A 26,003-nucleotide genomic window follows, 5' to 3' on the forward strand; every position below is an offset into this window, starting at 1 on the left:
AGCAGCGCACGGAAACGCCGTTTACCTTCCCACTGAAGTGGTACCTATTGATCTACTTGCACTTTGACGTGTTTTCGAACTGCTAGGTTGTCAGGAGCAGGGACCGAACAACAGGAGCTCACCCCGTCGTGGGGATTTGAACTGCCGACCTTCTGATCGGCAAGTCCTAGGCTCTGTGGTTTAAACCTCTCTCGCAGAGGGACAGTCAGCCTCTCAATACCAGCTGCTGGAAACTGCAGGAGGGGAGAGGGTTCTTGGGTTCGAATCTTGGTTTGTGGGCTTCCGGTTGGGGACTCTGGCTGGCCCTTGTGAGAGCAATATCCTGGCGAATCTTATCTTCTTACGCTATCTGGGGTGCTACCCTCCTTTTGAAACACTCTCACCAGAGGGGTTTTCCTGAAATGTTTTTGTTCCAGTTTTAATATGTGCCTGAACTTTTATTTTTATAAAGAACCAGGGATCATGATGGCTTTCCCCTGCACTAGCCTGTTTTTTGCTTTGCTTTGAAACTTTCCTTTCCTTTCCCCCATGTCTTGTTGCATGCCTTGCACAAAATGTCAAAGTCAAGGATGCGAGTTCATCCATCTTTGAAATGAGACCAAATACAGTGGTGCCCCGCAAGACGAACGCCTCGCAAGACGGAAAACCCGCTAGACGAAAGGGTTTTCCGTTTTGGAGGCGCTTCGCAAAGCGAATTTCCCTATGGGCTTGCTTCGCAAGACGAAAATGTCTTGCGAGTTCCTGCGGGGTTTTTTCCCCTTTCCCCCCCTTTTCCTAAGCCCTAAGCCACTTATCAGCTGATCCGCTAAAATCCGCTAAACCGCTAATAGCGCTAATCCGCTAAGCTGTCAATGGGCTTGCTTCGCAAGACGAAAAAACCGCTATACGAAGAGCCTCACGGAACGGATTAATTTCGTCTTGCGAGGCCCCACTGTAACTGTGTGTCTGTTTCTAAGGAACGTGATTTGGAGGAAAGCTTACCTGATTGCTTGTCTTGACTTTGGTGGGACTTCAGGATTGGGCCACCAATCTTCCCCGTGGGACTTAGAGGGCGCCCACCAAGACCCATTTCAGGCACCCCTCCCCCAAGGCACTATCTTCTCTCCCCCCCCCCCCCCCAGCTTCCAAAGGGTTTGTGAGGAGAAACTCTCTGGCAGGTGACAGAATATGCTGGCATGCTTTTGGAGTCGGCTCAATTGCCTTTTCCTCCAGGCTGCTCCAAACCGCGTTGGTTTAGCAATTGGAAAATAATGTCCGAAAGAGCTGTACCGTCACGTCTGCCCTGGGAGTGACTTTGACCTGTCTGTCCCAGACAGTGTGGAGGGAACATTGCATTTATACAGAAATGTGCGCAGGCAAGGACAAGCAAATTCCACCATCGCCGCCTGCAAAAAAAAAAAAATATTCATGTAGGAAAATGGCAGGTTTTGAGGGCTCAGAAAAATCCCCCCCTTTGCTCCCTCTGAGAGATCACTCTTTTTCAAGGCTGCAGTACTTGGGACACCTTGAGCCAATACAGCTGTGCCTGGGAGCTACCTGGCAACACCCCTGATGGGTGTCTCCCCCCCCAAACCAGTAAAACCAGCAGGCCTTCTTAGTCCCTGGTGGTGCCTTGTGCAGGACTTCTGGGCTATGTTTTGGGTTTAGCCAGCCCTGGGTTGTAGAGACCATGCAGTCTATAGTTTTGTGTCCAGCATGGCTGGAGAGAAGGTGTGCCCCCAGAAAGCGGCTCCTAAGGGCTAATGGTGGATGATAACTCAAGCTAGTGAGCCAACTTGGAGGCAGTGTGGTGTAGTGGTTAGGTCGGGCATGTCCAAAATTGGGGGGGGGGGAGCTCCACAACTTTGGCTTAACAACTTCAATCCTAAAAAAGGCTCCACAAATTTGGGGTAAAATTGTTAAACAAAATAAAAAGCTCAGAAACTTTGGGGTAAAATCGTTAAAAAAAAGCTCAAGAACTTCAATCCCAAGCTCAGTAACTTTGGTCAGCCCTCACGCATGTTCACTTCATCAAATCTGGCCCTCTTTGAAAAAAGTTTGGTTAGGCTAAGAGGCAGTTACTAGCTCCTTAGTTACACTCTCAGCTTTGTGGTTCAGAGGGGATTCGAACTCTGGTCTCTCCCAAGTCCTAGTCTTTGTTCAATTCCCACAGCAACCCCAGGAGGTAGGTTAGGCTGAGAAGAAGAAGAAGAAGAGTTTGGATTTGATATCCCGCTTTATCACTACCCTAGGGAGTCTCAAAGCGGCTCACAATCTCCTTTCCCTTCCTCCCCCACAACGAACACTCTGTGAGGTGAGTGGGGCTGAGAGACTTCAAAGAAGTGGGACTGGCCCAAGGTCACCCAGCAGCTGCATGTGGAGGAGCGGGGAAGCGAACTCGGTTCACCAGATTACGAGTCTAGCGCTCTTAACCACTACACCACACTGGCTCCCACACTGAGAGACAGCGACTGGCCCAAGGCCATCCATTGAGCTTCATGACCAAGCTGAGATTCGAATCCTGGCCCAACACTCTAACCATTGCACCACGCTGCTTCTTGCCATGCTTCCACCCCTCAGAACCATTCCTTCTCTTTCTCTCTCTCTCTCCTGTACGCACGGAGCCTGCGCTTGCTTTTCCCTCAGTCTCTGTGCCTGCGTCTCCCCCTCCGCCGGCTTGGGCTCAGACAAGCCACAGGAGACCCGCGCAAGTACACACATGACGGCATTCACGCCTCGCACGTTGTTGCACGTGCTGATCTAATGCGCTGAGCCTCTCTCCGGGCCCAGAGGAGCTGTCAAGAGGGAGCGCTGGGCGCCGAGCGCTGCCAAAAATCCTCTGGAATCCTCTCCCTTGCGTGGTCTCCTCGCAGGTCAGCGTCAGAGTTCAGGCCGACAGGTGCTGGGACGACGCTCCCACCCTCCTCTCCGTTCCCAGACCAGAGGTCACTTCCCTCCTGTCACATTTGGTTTCCATGCAGCCTTAGACTTGGCGATGTGGGAGAAGGGAGGGGAGGCAAGCAACTGCCCTCAGCCCCGGGCTGGATGCTTTCCTCGGCTGCGACTGGATGCTTCCCCTCTCAAAAACCGGGTGTCAATAAGAACCGGAGAACAGCCTGCTCCATCAGGCTAGTGGCCCATCGAGTCCAGCATCCTCTTCTCACAGGAGCCAACTCATGATGGGAAACCAAGGAGCAGGATCTGAGCACAAGAAACCTCCCTCCGCCAGTGGTTTCCAGCAACTGGGTGTCAGGGGTGCGTGCAGGAGCCAGGTCCTGTGACCAATAGGGCTTTGCAGGACTGGGGCCTTCCTAAGTTTGTTCTGGAGAGGCAAGGCCGATTGGTAACTCACAGCACCTGGTGGCAAGAGCTGGGAAGGGATACAAGGTCAGCATTTCCCTTCGGCTCTTTGCCACAGCAACACGTTCCCTGCATTTGGTTCCTTGATTCCTTGATCCTCGGACCCCTGACTTTGTGACTCCTTGCTTCTTGATCCTCGGACCCCTGACTCCTTGACTCCTTGCTTTTCGACCCTCGGACCCTTGACTTCATGACTCCTGGCTTCCTGACCCTCGGACCCCTCGCTTCTGGACTCTCGTTCCTGCTCCCACCCCACCATCTTGTCCCCGGCCCCGACATCCTCAGCTGGGACTTCATTCGCCCACAGACCCGTGACACTGGGATTTGGAAGACGAAGGAGGAAGTTTAGAGGGATCTTGAGGGCTCCTAGCCAGGATGGCTCTACTCTGCCTCCACAATCAGAGGCAGCGATGCTTTTGAATCCCAGTCTCTGGAAACCACAGGAGGGGAGAGTTGCACTTATGCTCCTTGGTTTCCCACAGGTACACGTTTGGCCACCGTGGGAACAGGAGGCTGGACCAGAGGGGCCATTGGCCTGATCCAACAGCTGTTTCTTATGTTTATGTGCAGTAGAACTTCTGTACATGCAATGAAGCTGCACGTTGGAGGAGTCAGAACAGAGAAAAGGAGGTACTTCTCTACGCAGTGCGTAGTTCAACTGTGGAACTCACTGCTACGGGATCGCCTCTCCTGGTCTGCCCCACGGAGGACCTTAAGGTCCACAAATGACAACCTTTTGGAGGTCCCAAGTCACAAGGTGGTTAGGTTGGTCTCAACTAGGGCCAGAACCTTTTCAGCACTGGCCCCGACTTGGTGGAATGCTCTGTCACAAGAGACCAGGGCCCTGCGGGACTTGACATCTTTCCGCAGGGCCTGCAAGACGGAGCTGTTCTGCCTGGCCTTTGGTTTGGATTCAGTCTGACCCTTATGTTTCCCTCCCCTTATGGTCTTGATTTATCGGCTACTTTTAAAATGAGGCTGCATTTTAAATTGCATTTTAACCTGTATTTTAAATTGCCCCCCATCATGTTTTTACTGTGCTTTTATTGGTGTTAGCCGCCCTGAGCCCGGCTCTGGGCAGGGTATAAATAAAATTATTTATTATTATTATTGCTGCAGGAAACAGTGGTGGCCACCAACCTTGGAGTTTTTAAGAAAGAATCACACAAACTGTTTGAGAGAGGGCTATCAGTGGCTCCCAGTTCAGAGGCAGAAATATGCCCAAATGCCATTTGCTGGAAAATGCAGGTAGGGAGAGGGCTCTTGTTCTCGGATCCTGGACATCAAGTTGTCCACTGAGAACAAGGTGCAGGACTAGATAGGCTCCTGGCCAGATCCAGAATGCTCTCCTTAATGTCCTCATGTCCCCAGCCCCTGTTTGCACTCTGTTGAGCAATCACTTGGACGCTCTGCTTGTTGTTGTTCAGAGCTGAGCTTTGGCAAGGGCAGCCGTGCCGCTCTCCCGGGGAGCATGCTTTGGCCTACGGGTCCCAAGTGCAACCTTGGACGATGCATGTCATTGCGGCAAAGGCCAGAGCGTGCGCGTTTGTGTGTGCTGGGGGTCCTTTTTGGTTGTGCAAGGGGAAGGTTTTCCCAAAGCAGGAACATGCTCCTCTCTGAGTCCGGTTCCCTGTTCCATCTCCTTGCCTGGTCTTCTGAGCTCAGTTTGCCTTCTCGCTGGGCACTGTGAAAAGTGGACCCCGGTTAATGCCTGGGTCTAGCTAAGTTGTATCAGTTGGAAGAGGAGCAGATTCCCTGAAGGGTTTGCATAGCTGGACTTGTGGTGTGCTGAAGGCCCCAGCTGCCACACCAGACTCTGCTTCCTGACAATTTCAGGTACCCTAGAAAGACCTCGGTGGAACACCGGACGTAGAGCACCCATCGTCTTGGCAAGTCAACCTCTGGTCTGTATCTCCGTCGCAGCGGCTCTCCCTCTCGCCATCACAGAGCCAAGCTTGGTCCTGCCACCCTCGCAGGCTGGCTGGGTGGGGACACAGGAGAGGGCCTTCTTGGTGGTGGCTGCTCCCAGGCAACTTTGGAACTCCCTGCCTAGGGAAGCCAAACCGGCTCCCTCCTTGTTGTCCAACTTTAATGTTCCAACGGGCTTTTGAGAACTAATTGCTGTGATTTCTTTGGGTGAATTCTTCTTCCTTGGAGGTTTTAAAGCAGAGGTTGAATGGGAATCTGTCAGCTGAGATTCCAGCATTGCAGGTGGCTGGACTAGATGACCCCTGGGAATCCCTTTCAGCTCTTAAGATTCTATGAATTTTGTTTTTTCCCTCTCTCTCTCTCTCTCTCTCTCTCTCTCATATTCCATTCATGTTTACTTATTGCTCCTTTCCCCTAAGTTTTAAGCTGTTTCTGTTTTATCTGTAAGTCTCTTTGAGTCCCTGACGGAGAATAGTGCAGGATATAAATAAATATAATAAGAGCAATGCTCCCAGTATAACTCGGAGGTAGAGGGCACATCAGGTGGATCTGAGGGAAGCCAGGGAGACAATCAGAAACAGTTATGGGGGAATATCTGCTCCCATCTGATTTGAACTCGAGTCTCTCTCTCTGTTTTAAGCCACCATATTCGGTGAGCTCTTTTTTATATATATATTTGCATGATTTCCGAGAACTTTATGAGCAAAACCGAGGAAGGATTCTACTTCTGTTTGAGTGTTTATAAGAGAAATTCGTATCCTAGCACATAACCCAAAAGGATGAAGAGAAACTGTTTAAATCCACACTCCGTATTCCGATTAGGGAGACCTTCTCCACCTCGAACATGCAACCTCCCCATTTTGAATCGCATTTCTGCGCCTTCCTTCTCTTCTTGCCCTTTTTCCCTTTCCACGATTGCCAGCCATTTCGGATGGTCCCCCCCCCCCCCCCTATTCTTTCCTGGGTCTCCTCCTTTCTTCACCATTGCTTTCCCAAGAAGAGACCTTTCTCCAGTATAATTGGTTTAATTCACACTGAAATGAAAACGCCTGTGTATTAATGGTGGTTTAAAAAATGTGTGTTGCTAACATTGGGCTTTGTCCACAGTAGTTTTCTAAGTGGACTTTGAGTTCTTGCTGAGTTGATAATTAGCTCCTGCTAGCTAATACATGAGTGTGTAACCTTAGATCAGGTGATGGAGGTACTGAATTGCAAATTGCTATTGGTTCCTTGTTCTCTCTCCAATTCTGTGGAGTGATGATGTAAATGAAGCTTCCCAGGTAAACAGGGCTGTGGGGAGAGAGAAAGACATGTGCTTCTGGGTCTGTTTGAATTATTTCGGATTTCCTAAGATGCGGAGCCTATTCTGGAAATCACAAGATATTCTATGGGTTAGGGTTAGGGTTAGGGTTCTTTGATGTGCATTTGATGGTTTCATTCTGTTGTGAAGAATGTTTTGCAGGTAAAACATTGAATAGTATTTCTATGGGCCTAGACAATATTTTCTTCCAAAATATTGTCTAGGCCCATAAGAGTCAGCTCTTATGCTTCCAGGCACTTTAGACTGTGCAATATTAATACCTGCCATATCCTGTAGCAGGCTTCCTCAACCTCGCCCCTCCAGATGTTTTTGGCCTACAATTCCCATGATCCCTAGCTAGAAGGACCCAGCTGTCAGGGATGAACCACCGACCTTCAGATCGGCAAGCCCTAGGCTCTGTGTTTTACGTAGAAGTCGGCAGATGCTTCCTCTTTTTTGCTCTTAAGTTCTTACGTTGTAAACTTTCTGATTTCCTTTCAAAGCCATCAAAGCGAGTGGCCATTGCATCTACACAGTGGGACAGAATTGTGTGGTTTGTGGTTCTTGCATGTTCTAACATCCGACTCCAGGCAAAAGCTTGGTTTGTGGCTAAGCGAAGATTTGGATTTCTCCTTCCCAAGCCCCACAGAAAAGAGACTTTCGGCCACTTTCTCCCATGAATGGAGCACTTTTTCACTTGCAGAAGGGTCTGCATGGATCTGGGCTGAGTGGGTTCCAGCTGGGCTCCTTCCTCCCTTGGGAGTAATTTTGATCGCCATAAAAATGGGAGACATGAATGTACTGTGGTATTAATTGCCCCTAATTTCGTTCTTTTTTTAATACCGGGATAGGATTGTCTAATAGGCCTTGGCAAAGCCATTTGTTATGTTAATGGGAATCGTTTGGGGAGAGATCTGCTGAATTCAGCACTTTGAAAGGACGGCTTTGCCCGTGTCCAGAATTGCTCTGTGCGGGCTGATTAATTGGCTGCAGGATCCCCACAAATGGGAGATGGACCTCCATCCTAGAAGGGTGCAGATTAGACATGTTGAGGGCTTGATTCAGAAGACCACTTATTATCTTACTGTATTCTGGAGGGGCAAAACGTAAAGTTCTTTTGGCATGCTGTTCGTTGGCATGAAAAGAGCCGGGCAGGAACTGAAACATTTGTAGATTGCTTTATTTGGCTGCTTGTGAATATCCTGCCCCTCGATCTGGTGTCTGGACAGAGGCAGGCAAAATCCACCTGGCTGCAGTCGCCTTTAAGACTGAAATGTAGGACTCTTCCTTGTACCCATACAGATGAGCCTAGGACCCTCATACCTAGGGGACCGCCTCTCCTGGTCTGCCCCACAGAGGACCTTAAGGTCCACAAATAACACTTTGGAGGTCCCGAGCCTCAAGGAGATTAGATTGGTCTCAACTAGGGCCAGGGCCTTTTCAGCACTGGCCCTGACGTGGTGGAACGCTCTGTCACAAGAGACCCGGGCCCTTCGGTACTGGACATCTTTCCGCAGGGCCTGCAAGACAGAGCTGTTCCGCCTGGCCTTTGGTTTGGACTCAGTCTGACCCTTATGTTTCCCTCCCCTTATGGTCTTGATTTATCGGCTACTTTAAAACGAGGCTGCATTTTAAATTGCATTTTAACCTGTATTTTAAATTGGTCCCCCCCTCTTTTTTCCCCTATGATGTTTTTACTGTGATTTTTTTATTGGTGTTAGCTGCCCTGAGCCCGGCTCTGGCTGGGGAGGGCGGGGTATAAATAAAAGTTATTATTATTATTATTATTATTATTATTATTATTATTATTATTATGTACACTTGACTGACAGAGGCTGTCTCCGATGTTTTATGCAGGCAACATTGCCAGCCCTACCTGGAGATGTTTGGGGTTGTATCTGGGACAGTCTGGGTTTGAGGCCAGGAAGTCAAAAAACAAAGTGCAAAAGGGAGCTGGCAATTAACAGCTAGCAGCTAGCGCCCTGCCCAGGATGCTTCTCACAGTGCTTGCCCAGAGTGTTTCTTATAACATAGATAAGAATGTGCTGATAAGTTCTCAGTGAACTGATAAATTGGAAAAAGGAAAAAGGAAAAAGCACTTCCCTGAGCATCAATTAAAGTCGATTAGAGTCCCGCGGAGCTCCGAAGCCTGCTTTCTGAACCGACGCCATCTTTACGCCAGTCTGGGTGCAAAGCGGACACTCTGCAGCTCAGCTGTGCCCTTTGGTCCACCAAGCTCAACATGGGCTCTTGAACCCAAGACCCAAGAAATGCAAGGCAGATGCTCAACCCCTGAGCTCTCAGGGAGAGAGTGTGGTTAGGATTCATGGCTAAGGGGGTGGGCTACAAGGCCCCCTGTTCAGCAGCTGAACTCATCCAGTGACCTAGGGCAAGCTTTGCCCAGCCTTGCCCTTCCCATCTCTCTTAATATGGGCCGGGTTCGAGTCTCGCATTGGGCAAAACGGTTCTTGCATTGCAGAGGCTTTGACAAGGCCATAGGGGAGACCATTGAACCAGGTTTTGGTACTTTTGGCAGTGTGGGCAGGTGACAAAGTCCTACTGGAAAATGAAATCAGCATCCCCATAAAGCTCGTCTGCGGAAGGAAGCATGAAGCGCTCCAAAATGGCTCCCCAAATCAACACAGACTGTGGAAACTTCACACTGGACTTCAAGCATCTGGCATTGTGTTCCTCCCCATTCTTCCTCCAGACTCTGGGTCCTTGGTTTCCAAATGAGATGCAAAAGCTGCTCTCATCAGAAAAGAGATTTAGGGAGCCATGTCATCAGCTGGTGTTGGTCCCCTGTGCTTCATTAAGTCCAGGGTCTACCAGGAGATTTTGGAGCACTTCATGCTTCCTTCCGCAGACGAGCTTTATGGGGATTCTGACTTCATTTTCCAGTAGGACTTTGTCACCTGCCCAAGCTGCCAAAAGTACCAAATATCTCGCTTTGCATGTCATGAGTCTATCTCATATATTAGTTTCACCTTTTAAGTTGAATTACTGAAATAAATGAACTTTTCCACAATATTCTAATTTTCACCTGTATGTGCTTCTATTTAAAATGCATCTCTGGGTTATTTGTGGAGCATAGGAATTCGTTCATGGTCTGAGGGACGGTGGACCGGCCCATGGCTGAAAAAGGTTGCTGATCCCTGGACATGATGATCCTCGTGGTCCCTTCCAACTATGATTCTGAGAATATTTGCCCACCTTGCAGGGTTGTTGTGGAGATTGTGGCCAGGTTGTGAGCGTGCAGTCAGAGAGTGATGCCTTTTGCTTGTTTGTAGAAACTAAATCAAGTGGTTGAAATTTTATCGTGTCTGCTTTGAACACCCTGTAGGTGCAATATTATTACAGATACTTGTTGGCTTCTGACGAGGTGTCTGAACCTGGGTATCAAATCCGAACCCAGCACTCTAGTCAAATAAACTGAATCAGAGACATGGGATACAGACAGACAGACAGACAGTCTCTCTCTCTCTCTGTGTGTGTGTGTGTGTGTGTGTGTGTGCGTGTGCGCACGTGCGTGCCTGCAGTCACACACAAACATTTATTCCCTTGCCTGGTTGCAACCTCAGGCTATTAGCCTTCAAGAGGCTCTCTATTGTCCGGAGATGGACAATGGCAAAAATGCCTCACTTCACACTGTGCCTTGTGAGAAACATATTTTTCCTTAAAAAAAAAAAAAATCAGTTTTAGTTGCTGATCCGCAGCAGCCTCCGACTTTGCTGCAGACATGCTGTGTTATTTACTGTCGCTTTGAAAGGGCCTGTCAATTAAATACTGTATCACTCTTCTTCTTAAAAAGATGTGTCTCTCTAGGCTGCCTGGAAGGGAACCTGAGAATACAGCCGTGCTCCTGGAAGGATCCACTTCTGGAAGGAAAGATTTTGGTCCTGGGTTTCCCCTTTCGTGATTCACATTTTTTATGAAAGAGCTTGTTGATCCCAAGAAAGCCGAAAGAGCAAGATAATATTTGGATACGTATGTTTGAGTATTAAATTACTTTTGCATTTGGCTTTTTCTATTTAAATTTATTTATCAGCCACCCTCGTAAACATTTGTTTTAAGTGTACACACACTTTGTAATAAGAATTGCCTCTCAGATTTATCTTCAATGGGACTCCCTGAGCTAACTCTGAAAAGAAATCCATTTGTAGGCAGATTACAAAAGCATATGATTTTTTTTCTAAGAAAAGCTGTCAAAAGTTTTGCATCTCATTCTCCTTAATCTGCCATTTAGCTGACTCTTAAATATTTCTAGCAGACTGGAGAATTGGAGATGGACTCTTTTCCTTCCTCAAACTTTCTCTGCATTGTGTTTATCTTGGGAGTTTCCTCTCCAAAACCTCTCAAAGAAAGTAAATTATACATGTGCTTGCGTTTACACATATAAAGATATATATTACACACACGCATAAAATGCCAGCCCTTCTCTAATATGGCTTTAACTAACATAATTGTTTGCCAAATCCCTGCACTTAACAAGTCCTGCAGAAATAGCGTTGTGAAATAATAAACGTTAAGCTCTTGGAGTGCGGCTTGGCTCCTTCTTCCTGCAATCCTTGCAGTCTCTGGTTATGGTGCGCAGGAGGGCGATATCAATATATCGCCCCAAACTGGTCTGAAGTTCATATCATGATACCAGTGTCATAATTTTTTGACCTGGCAATGTATCATGAATCATCCTGCTTGTGTGTTTGCTACACAGTGGGTGCTCAGGTTGCGAATGTGATCCTTGTGGGATGCACATTTGCAACCCGCGTCTGCGCACGGGCGAGTTGTGATTCAGTGCTTCTGCGCATGTGCAAAGCGCGATTTAACGCTTCTGCGCATGTGTGACTGCTGAAACCCGGAAGTAACCCGTTCCGATACTTCCGGGTTGCGGCGGTCCGCAACCTGAAAAGTGCAGCCTGAAGCGGCTGTAACCGAAGGGATGACTGTACAAGAATCACAAAGTGAGGGAAACCGTGAAGCTTGCCAATGCTTTGACAGCTCCATCCTTATTACAGACATCGGAGATATATATATATATCTATGAGATAATATTTAGCTGGTGATATATAATACGATACAGTGGTGCCCCGCAAGACGAACGCCTCGCAAGACGGAAAACCCGCTAGACGAAAGGGTTTTCCGTTTTGGAGGCGCTTCGCAAAACAAATTTCCCTATGGGCTTGCTTCGCAAGATGAAAACGTCTTGCGAGTTCCTGCGGGGTTTCCCCCCCCCCTTTTCCTAAGCCCTAAGCCGCTTATCAGCTGATCTGCTGATAAGCCGCTTAACAGCTGATCGCTAAAAGCCGCTAAACCGCTAATAGCGCTAATCCACTAAGCTGTCAATGGGCTTGCTTCGCAAGACGAAAAAACCGCTATACGAAGAGCCTCACGGAACGGATTAATTTCGTCTTGCGAGGCACCACTGTATTGCCCAGCCCTATTGTGCAGGAGGATGCAGGTGGTGCTGTGTTCTAAACCACTGAGCCTCTTGGGCTTGCCGATCAGAAGGTCAGCGGTTCGAATCCCCGCAATGGGGTGAGCTCCCGTTGCTCTGTCCCAGCTCCTGCCAACCTAGCAATTTGTAAGCATACCAGTACAAGTAGATAAATAGGTACCACTGCGGCGGGAAGGTAAATGGCGTTTCTGTGCGCTCTGGTTTAGTCCTGCTGGCCACATGACCCAGAAAGTTGTCTGTTGACAAAAGGCCGTTTCCCTCAGCCTGAAAGTGAGATGAGCGCCGCAACCCCATAGTCGCCTTTGACTGAACTTAACTGTCCAGGGGTCCTTTACCTTTACATTTACCTTTTTATTGTGCAGGGTTACTGCCAGAGCCCACCAAGGCTGGGCTTGCCAATTGGGCACAGCATCAGAGCTGCCACACAGCTTGGCATCCTTGGTTTGCAGGGGCAGGAGGGGCAGAATAGGAGATTCGGGAGCTAGCAGAGGGGTTTCTTTTATCCAGTATACCTGAAGGGGTGTCTCCACCCCCATCACTCTGCCTGGATGCTGAGGTCCAGCGTTGAGGACCTTCTGGTGGTTCCCTCACTGCGAGAAGCAAAGTTACAGGGAACCAGGCAGAGGGCCTTCTCGGTAGTGGCGCCCGCCCTGTGGAACGCCCTCCCATCAGATGCCAAGGAAATAAACAACTACAGTGGTACCTCGGGTTAAGAACTTAGTTCTGGAGGTCCATTCTTAACCTGAAACTGTTCCTAACCTGAGGTACCACTTTAGCTAATGGGGCCTCCTGCTACCGCCGCACCGCCGCTGCACGATTTCTGTTCTCATCCTGAAGCAAAGTTCTTAACCCAAGGTACTATTTCTGGGTTAGCGGAGTCTGTAACCTGAAGCGTCTGTAATCTGTTTGTAAGTGTTTGTAACCTGAGGGAAGTTTTTAATGTTTGGAGTTTTATTCTGTTTTAAATGTTCTGTTGAAAAGCCGCCCAGAGTGGTTGGGTGGGGTAGAAATAATAAATTATTATTATTATTATTATTATTATTATTATTATTATTATTATTATTTTATTTTGTGCTTGGCCTTCCTGGGCCATACAATGCAAAATTACAGGGAGAACCTTCCTCTCTCCAGAGCTCCCCCAAGCACTCCATTCTGCTATAAACTGAGATCTCTTCTGGCTTTTGCATTCTTCGTGTTTGCAGGCAGCTTAGAGGGAGACGCAGGAGGTCTTCTGCTTTGCACCAACCATCTGTGGGGTGGGCAGAAATTCCCTCCCTGCAGGATAATTCCTGCAACCCACCTCTTGCAGGTTCCCAGAGTCTTTTGGGTAGTGCATTACCCCAGGGCACCCAAGTCCTGCACCCTCTTGGATCAGTGGCGCATGTGGCAGAATAGGGGTCCTTAGGATCCTGCTTTCTGCCCTTTTCCCATTATGCTTCGAATCCTCCGGGAGCAATGGCCGTGCAGGCGCTGTTGGGACTGGGGGGGCGTGGGGGGGCTCAGAGACATTAATTTCCCAGAGGGGTGTGCAGTAATGTGTTTTCGGTGGCTGCATCCATTCCCTTTACCTTGAGAAAGAAAAATGATATCTTAGTAAAGTTCAATAATCTTAATTTTGATCCCAGGATTTATTTTGGGGCTGTTGTCTTTGTTAAGTTGATTTAAAGCGCCTGTTCCCCTTGTAATAGACTTAAGAAACAATAAAAGAGATGACTTAGTGTGCTTTGTCAATCGGCAGGGGCGTTCTTAGTTGGGCTTTTGTAATTTCAGAGGGATTTTGTAATAATGCAATTTGATAGGGGGGGAGAAGTGCAAAACGCCATCGATTGTATCGTGTAATTTATGCACACGCATAGACTCGCACTTAAGCCAATCAATATCTGTTATTAACGAGGTCTGAGATAATTTTTATGTTTCTTTCTCCAAAAGGATTTTGCGGTTAGTTTCCATTGTGAGGTTATTGATGAGAGGGTAGAATTTATTTGGTAGATTCAATGTTTCACACACCGCAGAGAAAGACTTAGCAACCCGTGACAAAACACAACAACAGTGATTTCCTTCTCCTCGTCGGAAATGTTCTGTCAATCCAAAATTAGGGATAGTTGGTGGCTTGTTCTCGGTTTTGCCTCTGCTTCTCCCCGCACCCTTCACAGTGTTCCCATCCCAGCAACACACAAGTTTTTCCCAACCCAGTTCCCAGAAAGTATGCCTTTTGATCACCCATTAATGGACTTCAAATTAATAAATAAAATTAGCATCACCAAAGTGACCTTCCTGGGGCACAAACTTGGGCAGTGTGCCTGGACGTCCTGGGCTTCCCAGATGATATGGCCATCACCCCCTTTTCTACCTCACTGAAGGGACCATGCAGCCTAGAGAATGATGAACTATCTGTGGGAACTTGGTAAAAAGGTAAATAATAATAATAATAATAATAATAATAATAATAATAATAATAATAATAATTTATTATTTATATCCCGCCCATCTGGCTGGGCCTCCCCAGCCACTCTGGGCGGCTTCCATAAAAACCAAAAATACAGTAAAATCACACGTTAAAAACTTCCCTGAACAGGGCTGCCTTAAGATGTCTTCTGAATGTCAGGTAGTTGTTTATCGCTTTGACATCTGCTGGAAGGGCGTTCCACAGGGCGGGCGCCACTACCGAGAAGGCCCTCTGCCTGGTTCCCTGTAGCTTTGCTTCTCGCAATGAGGGAACCGCCAGAAGGCCCTCGGCGCTGGACCTCAGCGTCCGGGCAGAATGATGGGGGTGGAGACGCTCCTTCAGATATACTGCACTGAGGCCGTTTAGGGCTTTAAAGGTCAGCACCAACACTTTTAATTGTGCTCGGAAACATACTGGGAGCCAAAGTAAAGGCAAAGTAAGGTTACCAGATTTTTTCAATGAATCCGGGCACATTTTTCAACTTCCTACTAAATAGATGGATTTTGTCAGGGGACTGATTTGTAAATCCAGGGACTGTCCCCAGGAAATAGGAACATCTAGTAACATTTGCCAGCTCTTCAGAGTGGTTGTTACGCAGCCCTGTGAAAAGAGGGGGCTTCTGTCCACTTGTGGGTAATATACAGTGGTACCTCAGGTTACAGACGCTTCAGGTTACAGACTCCGCTAACCCAGAAATAGTACCTTGGGTTAAGAACTTTGCTTCAGGATGAGAACAGAAATCGTTCTCCGGCGGCAGCAGGAGGCCCCGTTAGCTAAAGTGGTGCTTCAGATTAAGAACAGTTTCAGGTTAAGAACGGACCTCCAGAACGAATTAAGTACTTAACCCGAGGTACCACTGTATCTCAGAATGCCTTGGGCTGTGTCTTAAAGGTAAAAGGTAAAGGACCGCTGGACAGTTAAGTCCAGTCAAAGGTGACTATGGGGTTGTGGTGCTCATCTCACATTCAGACCGAGGGAGCCAGCGTTTGTCCACAGACAGTTTTCTGGGTCATGTGGCTGGCATGGCTAAACCGCTACTGGTGCACGGAGGACCGTGTCGAGTGCCAGAACGCATGGAAACACCATTTACCTTCCCTCCGGAGCGGTACCTATTTATCTACTTGCACTGGTGTGCTTTTCAACTGCTAGGTTGGCAGGAGCTGGGACAGAGCAACGGAAGCTCACTCCGTCGCAGAGATTCAAACTGCCAGCCTTCTGATCATGCACCAATCCTGTTGTGGGAGGGCATTACTCCCTCCTGCCAGTAACCAGTCCATTCAAAATTGAGGAAGCTGAGTGAGCTCAGAGGGAACATAAAAAAGAGCTTGCAGGATGAGGCAGTGGCCCAACTAATCCAGTGGCCAAGCAGATACCTGTGGAAAACCCGTGCACAAGAGCACTTTCTCCTCCTGCGGTTTCCAGAGACTGGTTTTCAGAAGCGTCCCTGCCTCCAGCCACGGAGACAGGGGGTAGTGGCCCTGGCTAATAGTCTTTGCTAGCCCTCTCCTCCTTCGGGAATTTGTCCAATTCCCTTTTAAAGGCATCCAACTTGGTGGCCACCACTGCCTCCAGCAGCTGTGAGTTCCATAGTTGCGCGAAGAAGAGACCCATGGGTCAGTAGTGGAGTGCAAAGAGTTCTGGGTTCGAATCCCTGCCGTCTCCCATTAAAGGTGTCTGGGGAGTGGACCTCTTCCATTGCCACTTGGGATAGACATACCGGTTCTCGATGGGCTGGTAGGCTGGCTTGGCGTAAGGGGCCTTCACCTCTTCATCACGGAAGCACAACGAATGGCTCATAGCATTTGCATGTGAAATAACGAGGCCTAACTAGATGAGTTTTACAATCCTGGAACAGGCAGGAGGGAAGTGCCAAATTTAGAATTGTATTACGGAGCTTCAACAGCTATGGATTTTGTTTTTTTGTTTTTTAATCACAGCGCTTTAATAGTGTGAAACAGGACCCCTGGGACAGAGCGCAACCGTCTTTGCGCATGTAAAATACCAGCATGCCATCTGCCAAGGATAGGGAGCTGGGAGTGGTGCCGTTCATCCATAAAGCATGGGAGAAGTTCATAAAAAAGGATATTACTACAGGAGGAGCAATACATAATCGGAATGTACCTTCTAAGCACCCTCTGACTGCTGTTGGACTACAAACAGCATTTGGGTGTGATGTTGGAATTGAACCGCTGCTGGTGTCCATGTGTCAAAACTGAATCGCGAGTAGTTCCCATTCCTATAGATCCTTAAGGGGTTGATGTCAGTTTGAATGTTCCGTTCTGAGTTCATCTCATTCATAGAATCCTAGAGTAGTTAGGGACCCTGAGTGCAGCCCTCTGCAGTGCAGGAATCTCAGTTAGAGCATCCCTGATAGGTGTCCGCCTGACCTCTTTTTAAAAACCTCCAAGGTGTGCTGGGCCCGGGGCGAACCCATGAAACGCGGTCCAGGTCCAGTCCAGAATCCAAGGGTCCCACAAGGAGTCAGTCCGACAAGGCCAAGGCAGGACACGAAGCAGGAAACCAGGCAAGGACAGATACAGGATCTGGCATACAGCAATGTTGCTCCCGCAACCTGGGACTGGGTCCGACAGCCTTTCATCTTTGTCAGGGTAACGGCCGGTCCTGATCCCCCGGCGACTCACCTCCCTGTTTCGCCCAAAGGCGAGCACTCTTCCAGAGAGTACTCAGGTCTCTCCTTCTCTCAGACCTCAGTCTCTGCAGCTTGGGAGACGTCGGTGGGTGACTAGACCCAGAGGCCGCCTCAGCCTCCCCTGACCCAACCGGTAGTGGAGCAGCTGTAAGCGATGGCCCAGCTGGAGGCAACGAGGTCACCCCCACATCTGGAGCCAGGGCAGGCTCAGGCCCCTGACTCGGCCCAGCTGGTGCTTGTTGCAGGGGTACCTATGCAGACTGGAACTCTTCAGGATCAGGCCCCAGACGTGGTTCAGATGATGCCTGAGGCAAAGGATCCAGTGCAGACTGAGTCTCCTCTGGTTCCGAGCCCAAGCCCGAGTCCCAGGCCATCACACCAGGGAGGAGAGTCCACCACAGCCCATGGGAGACCATTCCACTGCCGAACAGCTCTTCCTGTCACCAAGTTTTTCCTGATGTTTAGGTGGAATCTCCTTTCTTGGAACTTGAAGCCATTGGATCATTTCCTACTCTCCAGAGGGGGAGAAAACAACCTTGTTCCCTCTCCCATGTGACGGCCCTTTAGATATTTGAAGATGGCTCTCATGTTGTTGTTTAGCTGTTTAGTCATGTCCGCCTCTTTGTGACCCCCTGGACCAGAGCACGCCAGGCACTCCTGTCTTCCACTGCCTCCCACAATTTGGTCAAACTCATGCTGGTAGCTTTAAGAACACAGTCCCACCACCTCGTCCTCTGTCGTCTCCTTCTCCTTGTGCCCTCCATCTTTCCCAACACCAGGGTCTTTTCCAGGGAGTCTTCTCTTCTCATGAGGTGGCCAAAGTACAGGAGCCTCAGCTTCACGATCTGTCCTTCCAGTGAGCACTCAGGGCTGATTTCCTTCAGAATGGAGAGGTTGGATCTTCTTGCAGTCCATGGGACTCTCAAGAGTCTCCTCCAGCACCAGAATTCAAAAGCATCAATTCTTCGGCGATCAGCCTTCTTTATGGTCCAGCTCTCACTTCCATACGTCACTACTGGGAAAACCATGGCTTTAACTTCAACCATTCCTCATCAGGCTTGGTTTCCAGGCCCCTGACAATCTTGGTCACCCTCCTCTTTGCACCTTCCAGCTTGTCAATCTCCTTAATCTGGGGTGCCCAGAACTGGACACAGGACTCCAGCTGGGCTCCGTCATCTCTTCATCCGGACATTATCACAATTCAGTGACACATTTGCAGCCAGGCAAAGGTGGGGCAGAGTGGGGCCTTTGAGGGATGTGGCCTGGAGACAGGGGGCTTGGTTTTGGAAGGGGTGTGGCCTCTGAAAAATCCTGAGGGCCAGGTGGAGATGCTTGGAGGACCACATTGCAGTCAAATCTCACCTGAGCTATGGAAGGATTGGTTTTTCCAAGGACTCTTTTGTACCGGCCGTTGTGGGATGTAGGTGGTAGGCTGGGCTGGATGACCTCTGGGATCACCCATTACTAAGATTTCCAGACATCTCTGTTCTCAGGCCCTTTCTGCTCCTCCACGTTTATCGGACGTCCCCCGCGTGCATGTGATGCTTCATGACCCAGCCGTTCTTCTCCCACCGCGTTGCAAATCCAAACTCCACCAGGGCAAGCCAAATTCACGCAATTTATTGCGGACGGAGACTCTGGGATTGTTTGAGGGCAGAAAAATTATGGCCTCTCTCCGCCTGAGAACCGGCACTCTGCAAATGAGCGGTGCAGTGATAGCAGCCAAGTTCTGTGCAGCGAGAGGTTCCTTCGGCCGGGCCTGGTAAATGGCATGTTTAAGTTTGATTGCTGTTGGGGAGCTGCGATTCCCCCGAAAGGCATTCCTTATTTGTTTTACATTAGTGTTTCTTAACTGGTCCGATTCCTCCAGGAGGGGCAGAGGAAATCTCTTAACAGATAGGAAATGTGAATAAGATGAAAAGAGAAACTGGAGGAGAGCAAGGCAGAGGGAAGGAAGGACTGGCCAAGATATGTACCTTGCAAGCCTGTCCAGAGAGGGGGTCATTTAAATTGCCCCCTGGGGAAGGAGGAAGAATGTTTTAAGGGCCTGTGCTATTTTCTGACACCCTTCTCTTGCACTAGTTGGCTTGGCCCCCTCCCCATTTTATGCAGAGAGGCAGTGCGGCGTAGTGGTTAGGGAAATACAGAGGAAAGCAAAAGCACAGACTTGATGTGACGGAGAAGAAATAGCTTGGAAGGATGGCAAGAGGCAGGGCAGTGCAGTGGCTAGAGTGGCAGACCAGGACCTGGGAGGCCAGGGTTCGAATTCTGGCTTGGTCATGAAACTAAAGGGGTGACCTTGGGCCAAGTCACTGCCTCTCAGCCTGCCCTACCTCACAGGGTTGTTGTGGGGACTGAATAGGGAGGAGAACCATGTTCACCACCTTGATCTCTTTCAGGAAAGGTGGGGTATAAATGTATTGACAAAGAAATAAGTAAAATTTACATGGCTTCGGGGCAGGTAATGTTGCCATTAACTTGCCCTTGGCATCACCCCTTGTCACCTGCCCTCACTTGACAGGGAGCTGAGTCAGGGCAATAATTTTCGCCGAAGGGCAATAATTTTATTTCTTTTCCATGGATGTGACAGTGGCATCATTACCTGTGGTCAGCCGGTACCCTCATCCCGTTACAGATTAATTGGGTTTTGCAGGTTCCTGAGCAGTTTAGAAGGAATTGTTGGAATTCCTGCTTTGCAAATGGGGTTGGACTAGATGACCCTTGGGGTTCCCTTCCAACACTGATGGTACTGATGGTTCTGTGATTCTAAAGGGTCCTGCGAGAGAAGCTGTCGGGGGGCATTCCTCCAAAGAGCCCCATCCAGCCTCGCGGCAGGCCTGTGCAAAGGAAGGTAGAAGGTATCCTTCTGTTGCTTCAGTTGTTGGAAAATGCAACAGGCGCACACCTGGCTCTGCACATAATCGATGTGAGGAGGTCCTCTCTGCAGAGGAGAGCGAGCTCAGCAGGCCCAGGGCTTGCCAGAGGCTCACTGCTGCGCGGAGAAGTGTAAAATTACAGGATTTGCAAAGGGAAGCCGGCAGAATTGGCAGCAAAGAGCGACTCTCGTGGGCTTCTTCTCCCTGTCGCCCCCTGGGGTCTCTGCATACCCAGCGGTTCTCAAACTTCCTTCTCTGGGCCACACTTTCAGTATTTTCTCATGCCATCCCAATTATTTTATTCATCGGAAAACAATTAGAAGCAACTCCTAGCAGCGCTTGGTTTACAACGCAGAACACAACTGCTTTATCGTATGACCACGGGGCACCCACAAAGTAGGAAACAATGCAGCTACGTAAGAACATAAGAATCGCTCCCAAAATATAAGCCTCTTACATATCATGGAATCATAAAATTGTAGAATTGGAAGGGACCCAGGGGTCATCTAGTCCAACCCCCTGCAGTGCAGGAATCTCAACTAAATCATCCAGGACAGATGGCCGTTGTACGTATCGGAGGTCTGAGCTTGCTTTAGCCGGTAATCTCATTTATATTAGGCCTAATTTGAGACAAATGATCTTTCATCTTCTCACCAACACAAAGAAGCCCGTTTCTTTTCTGATCTTTCGCATTTGTCAGATTTGAACATCCCGGTTCACGACAATATGCCATGGAGAGCGGTAGAAGAATAGCCAGTGCCCGTAGCTTTGCATGCAGACAGTTGCAGGATCAGACCCTGGCTGGCTATCTTGGGGAGGAAGACTGGGAAGCAGCATTTTTTTAAAAGTTTTTTTATTCAAAATTAAAACAAGACATATTATCCGAAAACATATCATCCTTGTTCCCCCCTCCATTTTTTCTCCCTCCCCTCACCCTCCCACACAAAACCCACCCACCCTCACTTCCAGTCTTTGGTTTCTCTGAGACTGCTGTTTTCTGCATGTTACAAAGTTGTATAGATCCTCAAACTATTTAGCTGATTGTTATCAATAAAAAGTTTGTGAATGTTTATTCAAAACCTGCCAAGGAGTCCAGTTCACGTTGTTGTGTCTTCAGATACTTTGTAAAGGGTTCCCATTCATCTTTAAAGTCACAGTTATCCTTGTCCCGTAGCTTATATGTCAGTTTTGCCAGTTCTGCATAGTCCCTCAATTTTTCTTGCCATGATTCTTTAGTTGGGGTTTCTTCAGTCTTCCATCCTTGTGCTACCAGAACTCTCGTGGCTGTTGTCGCATACATGAAAATGTTTTTCAACTTTTTTGGCAGGTCTTTCCCTACAATCCCTAACAAAAATGCTTCAGGTTTCTTAACAAATGTTAGATGGAACATTTTCTTCAATTCATTGTATATCATTTCCCAAATATTTTTAATTACCTTACAATCCCACCACATATGATAAAACGTCCCTTCCTTTTCCTTACACTTTCAACATATATTTGAACTAGTTTTGTACATTTTCCCTTACTGCACTGGTGTTGTGTACCATCTGTACAACATCTTCATGTAAATCTCCTTCAATAGGGAACAATCTGTAAATTTTAAATCAGTTTTCCATAATTTTTCCCAATCTTCCTTCAAAAAGTTGTGACCTACATCTTGTGCCCATTTTGGAAGCCTCACAGGGCTGTTGTGGGATTAAATGAGGAGGGTGGGAGAGCCTTGGGAATAAAAAAGTGGGATATAAATGTAAAAAAATCAAGGCAGACTGTTCTCAGAATGCTCTATCCACCATGGAGCAACCATGAGCATCTGTGGCGATTGTTGTTGTTTAGTCATTTAGTCGTGTCCGCCTCTTCGTGACCCCCTGGACCAGAGCACGCCAAGCACTCCTGTCTTCCACTGCCTCCCGCAGTTTGGTCAAACTCATGCTGGTAGCTTCGAGAACACTGTCCAGCCATCTCGTCCTCCGTCGTCCCCTCCTCCTTGTGCCCTCCATCTTTCCCAACATCAGGGTCTTTTCCAGGGAGTCTTCTCTTCTCATGAGGTGGCCAAAGTCTTGGAGCCTCAGCTTCAGGATCTGTCCTTCCAGTGAGCACTCAGGGCTGATTTCCTTCAGAATGGAGAGGTTTGATCTTCTTGCAGTCCATGGGACTCTCCAGAGTCTCCTCCAGCACCAGAATTCAAAAGCATCAATTCTTCGGCGATCAGCCTTCTTTATGGTCCAGCTCTCACTTCCATACATCACTACTGGGAAAACCAGAGCTTTAACTATACGGACCTTTGTCGGCAAGGTGATGTCTCTACTTTTTAAGATGCTGTCTAGGTTTGTCTGTGGCGATAGTCTCTCCTTTTCTCCATTTCCTTTCCTTCTGACCCCACTGTCTGCAATCCTAGATTTCAGATCCACCCAGATTTCAGACCCAAGAGTAAACTTGAACCCGGGACATCCTGCTCTGTCACTCAGTCTCTCTTAGCCCTTGAGTTTCACCAGCATTTTTGAGGACAAAGGAGAGGCTAGCTTCCGCGAGAGATGATTTCCTTTGGTGTCCCACATTTTTTGGAACTCTGAACCCAGATTTCTTTTGGGCTCCCTTTCCTCGCCCCCTCCCCATCACCCGCCACTGCAGATACCTTGCTCTGATCCTGTTGATCGACTCTGCGCAAGTTCATTAGAGCTTTGCCATCATCTTCTCATTAATTTGTTTTTTTGCATTTTGCCGTTGTGCGGAGAGGGGGAGATCGATAACTCAGCGGAGCATCAGAGTTATTAATTCACAAACAAACAGTGCCGGGGCTGATGAGAACCAGGAGGAATGTCAATTTTCCATGCCAGCGTTATTACAGGTGGCCTTGAAAGAGAGTTGATTTAGCAAATCAAGGCCACCAGAGATGGTTTGTTCTTGGGCTGGAGGGGCAGGAAGAAGTTGCAGGTAGGGAGAGAGAGGACCGTGTGTGTGTGTGTGTGTGTGTGTGTGTGTGTGTGTCTGTCTGTGTGTTGCACAGCTGATCTGGGTGCATGTGGGAAAGGAAAGGGGGAAAGGAATGGTTCAGAGGATCGCTGGTCCACCTTGCCCAGTATTCTCCACTGACTGCGAGCAATAGCCCTCTGGGGTTTCAGGTGGGAGGCATTCCCAGGGGTTGAATCAGCTCTGGGGTGTTTTGGAGATCCTGTGGGATTTCACACGGGCATCTGTAGACTTCCAGAGCTGGCTTGCTGAGAGGGCCCTGCCCCCAGCAAGGCAGACAGCTACCCTGCACGAAAAGCCCCACCCCCAAATTAATTCTTTATTGATTTTCATACAATTTAACAAGTTCAATTCCGTTTCCATTCCACTGTCCCGTGAAATGTTGACTTCCCAACCCACTCCTTCTTCCATGATGTTTCTGTTCAAATCCTTTATCGGCTGCCTTCAATGTAACATGTTCCTACCCTACATTCCTTCTTCATTCTCATTCTTTTGCTTGTATCTCCTACCTTCAATTTCATTTAACCATAATATTTTTGCAGATAGTCCAAAAGAAGGATCTCCACTCTTCCACAAAGAAGAGTCTCTTATTTTTGCTATGAATCTGGCCATCTTTGAAAGAGCTTCTTAAGCTCTCCACCTCACTTTTAAGCTTTCTGGGGTGATTGGAGATTTTCTCTCTCTCTCTTCCACACGCGCTAGGTGCAGGGTGGCCCTGAGGGTTTGGGTATTTTCAATATTCACGTGCACGCAGAATTCTTGGAACTGAACGCCTGCAAAAGGTGCAATTGGGCTGTACTATTTCTCCCCCAGCTTTTCCTTCTCTTCCTCAAAAATAGAAAGATCCAGAGTGTATTTCTGTACGGGCATCATTTGGGTTTCTGTGTGGAGAGGTTGGCAGTTTGGGGGATGTATTTTTCACACTGCTTCCCTCTGACCGGTGGAAGCTGTCAGTTTGGAAAGCTTCGTTCAGAGGAGCGAGATGGCAGCGAGAGACGAAGGCCCATGGCAGCAAGCATTAGCTGCAGGCAACGCTTCCTCGTGATAGCTGAGAACCTAAGAGCACAAGAATAGCCTGCTGGATGAGGCCCATCTAGTCCAGCGCCCAATTCTCACAGGGATTTGAGCTAGCAAGGGCAAGCACACTCTCCCCTTTTGTGGTTTCCAGCTACTGGTGTTCAGGAACATTGCTGCCTCTCCCAAGAGTTCCTCTTATAACCTCCTAGACTCCCACAAGATTACAATTCCACAATAAACGCATATACCTGAAAGGGTTTTCCCAGTGTACATGCTCATCACTCCAAAATTTGCTGGCTGAGGGTATGTTGAAGATGTGACTGCAGCCATGAAGCCACAAAATGTAGATTGTAATTTTATGCTGTGAGATCTACAGGTATCCAGGGCGGTATACACATTTTAATCATCCTCATAATCACCATCTTGGTGCAGGAACACCCTCCCATTAGTGTGGAAAGGAAAACTGCACTCACTCTCTAATAACTGTGACTGAAGAGCAGGCATAGGCAAACTCGGCCCTCCAGGTGTTTTGGGACTACAACTCCCATCATCCCTAGCTAACAGGACCAGTGATCAGGGATGATGGGAATGGTAGTCTCAAAACATCTGGCAGGCCGAGTTTGCCTATGCCTGTCGAAGAGGAAGCAAGCTTGGTCTGTCATACAGTGGTTCCGCTCCTTCCTCCTGGGCCGTGTTCAGAAAGTGGTGGTGGGGGATGAGTGTTCAGACCCCTGGGCTTGTGGGGTGCCTCAGGGTTCTGTCCTCTCCCCCATGCTTTTCAACATCTACATGCAGCCGCTGGGAGAGATCATCAGGGGGTTTGGGCTGGGTGTTCATCAGTATGCGGATGATACCCAGCTCTACCTCTCTTTCAAATCAGAACCAGTGAAGGCGGTGAAGGTCCTGTGTGAGTGTCTGGAGGCGGTTGGAGGATGGATGGCGGCGAACAGATTGAGGTTGAATCCTGACAAGACAGAAGTACTGTTTTTGGGGGACAGGAGGCGGGCAGGTGTGGAGGATTCCCTGGTCCTGAATGGGGTCACTGTGCCCCTGAAGGACCAGGTGCGCAGCCTGGGAGTCATTTTGGACTCACAGCTGTCCATGGAGGCACAGGTTAAATCCGTGTCCAGGGCAGCTGTGTACCAGCTCCATCTGGTATGCAGGATGAGATCCCACCTGCCTGTGGACTGTCTGGCCAGAGTGGTGCATGCTCTGGTTATCTCCCGCTTGGACTACTGCAATGCACTCTACGTGGGGCTACCTTTGAAGGTGACCCGGAAACTACAACTAATCCAGAACGCAGCAGCTAGACTGGTGACTGGGAGCAGCCGCCGAGACCACATAACACCAGTCTTGAAAGACCTACATTGGCTCCCAGTATGTTTCCGAGCACAATTCAAAGTGTTGGTGCTGACCTTTAAAGCCCTAAACGGCCTCGGTCCAGTATACCTGAAGGAGCGTCTCCACCCCCATCGTTCTACCCGGACACTGAGGTCCAGCACCGAGGGCCTTCTGGCGGTTCCCTCACTGCGAGAAGCCAAGTTACAGGGAACCAGGCAGAGGGCCTTCTCGGTAGTGGCGCCCTCCCTGTGGAATGCCCTCCCACCAGATGTCAAAGAGAACAACAACTACCAGACTTTTAGAAGACATCTGAAGGCAGCCCTGTTTAGGGATGCTTTTAATGTTTGATGTATCATAGTATTTTAATATTCTTTTGGAAGCCGCCCGGAGTGGCTGGGGAGGCCCAGCCAGATGGGCGGGGTATAAATAATTTTTTATTATTATTATTATTATTATTATTATTATTATTATTATTATATCGGTGATTTTCAACCTGTGGGTCCCCAGATGTTGTTGGACTACAACTCCCATCATCCCTGAGCTCTGGCCTTGCTAGCTAGGGGTGATGGGAGTTGTAGTTCAACAACATCTGGGGACCCACAGGTTGAGAAAGGCTGGTCCAGATGGTAGGACCTGAACCCAGGGGCTTCCGGTGACAAGAAAAGAGTTTCCAACTCAAATTA

The 26,003-nt window shown here is 48.6% G+C and overlaps 1 protein-coding gene across 2 annotated transcripts in view; it reads left to right on the forward strand.

The window, feature by feature from the left end:
• CNTFR (ciliary neurotrophic factor receptor) overlaps positions 1–26,003 on the forward strand; it is a 430,283-nt gene that overhangs the window by 164,618 nt on the left and 239,662 nt on the right. Inside the window, exon 1 of one of the 2 annotated variants that reach the window (XM_079995052.1) lies at positions 4,938–5,243. The exons of the other annotated variant lie outside the window; for it this stretch is intronic. The gene's annotated coding sequence lies outside the window, so the exon portion shown is untranslated. Of the gene's footprint in view, positions 1–4,937; positions 5,244–26,003 lie in introns of those variants that run through there. 2 annotated transcript variants of the gene reach the window in all.

The sequence above is a fragment of the Podarcis cretensis genome, assembly GCF_951804945.1.
Source record: "Podarcis cretensis genome assembly, chromosome: 11".
In the NCBI taxonomy this organism is placed as follows: Eukaryota; Metazoa; Chordata; class Lepidosauria; order Squamata; family Lacertidae; genus Podarcis; species Podarcis cretensis.